Below are 3,713 nucleotides of genomic sequence, written 5' to 3'. Positions count from 1 at the left end.
TTCAGGAACTTCATTATTTTCTCTAGTCCTTGACAACAACACTTAGGTTTAATATCTCCCAATTGGAGCGAGGGAGAGGAAATGAGGGACTCGTACAATAACTTGAGTAGTCGTAGATTGACACAACTACAACAACCACAATAACACACATACACACACACACACACACACACACACACACACACACACACACACACACACACACACACACACACACACACACACACACACACACACACACACATATACACACACACACACACACATATACCCACACACACACACATATACACACACACACACACATATACACACACACACACACACACATATACCCACACACACACACATATACACACACACACACACACATATGAGGCCCACCAGGCATGCACAATGGTTTCCATCCTTTGGTCGTTGCTCGATCCCTTTTAAATGCTGAGCAAGCAAGCAAACAGGTAGTACCATTTTTTAAGTGTTTGATATGACTTGGCTGGGATTCAAACCTGGGACTTATTAGCAAGCGTTCCAAACGATTACGTCACTGAGTCTGGTTTGAAAAAAAAAAATGGCCCGTACGGGGATCGAACCCGCGACTTTGGCGTTATTAGCACCACGCTCGAACCAACTGAGCTAACCGGCCATTCACAACCACAAGCTTTTTGAGGTATCCTGACAACCAAACATAACCTGGTGGTCTTTCTGTTTTCTACCGACTCCTCTCCGGCCTCGCCCTCCCCCCCCCCCACCCCCCCAGCCCTGTCGGTGTCCCCCAAATATTCCTGCAGGTCGCACAAGATCTGCTTGCAATCCTCTTATGGTTAAACTGCCAAAATAAAGACTCTCTGCTCACCTTCACTCTTTCATTCCCCTTTTCTCCCGCCTCTGCAACAAACTCCCTCACTCTCTTCAATCCCACTCCTCCCGCCTCTGCAACAAACTCCCTCACTCTCTTCAATCCCACTCCTCCCTCCAGGTCTTTAAAACAGCTGTTCACCACCATCTCTTATCTTCCCCCATCCAAAACCTTGATTTGTTCTACCCCCGCTAATTCACCCCAGATTCACTTTTTTGAAATACCAACTTCCTTCCTGGAAGTCCTTGGTGTCCTTGTGTTTGTACTTCTCCCGCCCGCCCCACCAACCCTCCCATGCCTCCTCCCCCCAAGCCCTCTCCCTCCCACAGATCTCCCGATGTCCCTGCTCTCAAATGTTGTGTTTGTGTGCTTCCCCTTCTCTCCCCATCTTGTCTACCGCTCCCCTTATTGTATGTTTTGTGTGTCTGTTTGATTTTTTGTGTGATAAATGTCAGCTCTTTCACGAGCTTCGATCCTGTATACAAAAAAAACAAAAAAAAACCTCGTGCCGTCAGGTGCATAGGGCCTGTTGAAGCAGTTTCATTGGCTGGAGGTCACAATCCTGGACGGGTCGCCACTCTATCACAGGATACTCGAAAAACCTCGTGCCGTCAGGTGCATAGGGCCTGTTGAAGCAGTTTCATTGGCTGGAGGTCACAATCCTGGACGGGTCGCCACTCTATCACAGGATACTCGACCATCTCAATTTTTCCAGAGCTGTTACTCACTTTGCTGACCTCAGAAGGATAAGCAGGCTGAGTCAACCTCCCTGGTGTTAGTTACCTTGACACGGTGGGGGCTTGAACTCAGGACCTTAGGATTTACCAGCCAACCTACCTCAACAGCAAGGCCAACACCTGGCTTCATCCTAAATGAGAGATTGTGGCGGTTACCTTATGTGATTACCTTATTTGGGCATAATACACGTGCACGGGCCTGTTGGACTTGTGGTTGTGCGGACGTGACGCACGCGCGGTTGCCGGAGCCACGCCCTCCGAAGAGGGCTTTCGGCTTTATATAAGCGTGCTGACTTCCGTTCGAGTTTAGTCTTTAGTTTAGTGTGCTGGATCTTGCTGTTACAATAAACCATCTTCGAACCCTACGAATGGCCTCGTTCTCTCGCCTTCCGCGACTCCTAAACTGGTGACCTCCGACTGCCCCCGAACGGATTCGGGGGCTGCGAACGAACACGGCAAGCGCGCCCTAGCCAGGGAAGCCACCTAGGCTGGTGACGCCGGCTTCTCCCGCACGGCTTCGGGCGCAGTTTCGAACGTGGTTTCGAAATGCCGGAGTTTCGGTAACGACGATGGCTATGACTATGAGGTTCGCGCACCGCGCTCGGCTCCTCCTCTACGACCGGAGGGGCGAGCCTATTCCAAGACCCTCCGAAGGCACGGCCGCTTCGTCACCTTCGCGCGCACTGACGTTGGCGGCACGGCTGCTTCGTCACCTTCGCGCGCACTGACGTTGGCGGAACGGCTGCTTCGTCACCTTCGCGCGCACTGACGTTAGCGGCACGGCCGCTTCGTCACCCTCGCGCAACTACAGCTACAGCCCGCGTGTCCAAAGCTGCAACTACTTCTCCGACTCTGCATCCTCGGGAGGCCTGCGAGGAACCTCGGCAGCCTACCCTCGGCCCGGCTCTGTTCCACCCGCGGCCCGGCTCTGTTCCACCCGCGGCCCGGCTCTGTTCCACCCGCGGCCCGGCTCTGTTCCACCCGCGGACCGGCTCTGTTCCACCCGCGGCCCGGCTCTGTTCCACCCGCGGCCCGGCTCTGTTCCACCCGCGGCCCGGCTCTGTTCCACCCGCGGCCCGGCTCTGTTCCACCCGCGGCCCGGCTCTGTTCCACCCGCGGCCCGGCTCTGTTCCACCCGCGGCCCGGCTCTGTTTCACCCGCGGCCCGGCTCTGTTCCACCCGCGGCCCGGCTCTGTTTCACCCGCGGCCCGGCTCTGTTCCACCCGCGGCCCGGCTCTGTTCCACCCGCGGCCCGGCTCTGTTCCACCCGCGGCCCGGCTCTGTTCCACCCGCGGCCCGGCTCTGTTCCACCCGCGGCCCGGCTCTGTTCCACCCGCGGACCGGCTCTGTTCCACCCGCGGCCCGGCTCTGTTCCACCCGCGGCCCGGCTCTGTTCCACCCGCGGCCCGGCTCTGTTCCACCCGCGGCCCGGCTCTGTTCCACCCGCGGCCCGGCTCTGTTCCACCCGCGGCCCGGCTCTGTTCCACCCGCGGACCGGCTCTGTTCCACCCGCGGCCCGGCTCTGTTCCACCCGCGGCCCGGCTCTGTTCCACCCGCGGCCCGGCTCTGTTCCACCCGCGGCCCGGCTCTGTTCCACCCGCGGCCCGGCTCTGTTCCACCCGCGGCCCGGCTCTGTGCCACCCGCGGCCCGGCTCTGTGCCACCCGCGGCCCGGCTCTGTTCCACCCGCGGCCCGGCTCTGTTCCACCCGCGGCCCGGCTCTGTTCCACCCGCGGCCCGGCTCTGTTCCACCCGCGGCCCGGCTCTGTTCCACCCGCGGCCCGGCTCTGTTCCACCCGTGGCCCGGCTCTGTGCCACCTGCGGCCCGGCTCTGTTCCACCCGCGGCCCGGTTCGATTTCACCAGCAACCTCGGGAGGCCCGCGAGGAACCTCGGCAGCCTCCCCCGAGGGCTTGACCAGCCCCTCGGTCGCCTCAGCCTACGCATAGGCCCATGGAGTGCATTCTGGGGGGACGTATGTGGCGGTTACCTTATGTGCAGGTAACCGCATGTGGCGGTTACCTTATTTGGGCATAATACACGTGCACGGGCCTGTTGGACGTGTGGTTGTGCGGACGTGACGCACGCGCGGTTGCCGGAGCCACGCCCTCCGAAGAGGGCG

General features: G+C 59.2%; 1 non-coding gene across 1 annotated transcript; it reads right to left on the bottom strand.

Annotated features, from left to right (window-relative positions):
• Nucleotides 1-569: 569 nt before the first annotated feature.
• TRNAI-AAU (transfer RNA isoleucine (anticodon AAU)) lies at nt 570-643 on the bottom strand. The gene has a single exon. It is a non-coding gene; the product is annotated as a tRNA-Ile (tRNA).
• Between the last annotated feature and the right edge of the window lie 3,070 nt (nt 644-3,713).

The sequence above is a fragment of the Myxine glutinosa genome, chromosome 14 (assembly GCF_964187855.1).
Source record: "Myxine glutinosa chromosome 14, kmMyxGlut1.1, whole genome shotgun sequence".
Lineage (NCBI taxonomy): Eukaryota > Metazoa > Chordata > Myxini > Myxiniformes > Myxinidae > Myxine > Myxine glutinosa.
The sequence above is the reverse complement of the archived record's forward strand: the minus strand, read 5'-3'. Positions and strand labels throughout refer to the sequence as shown.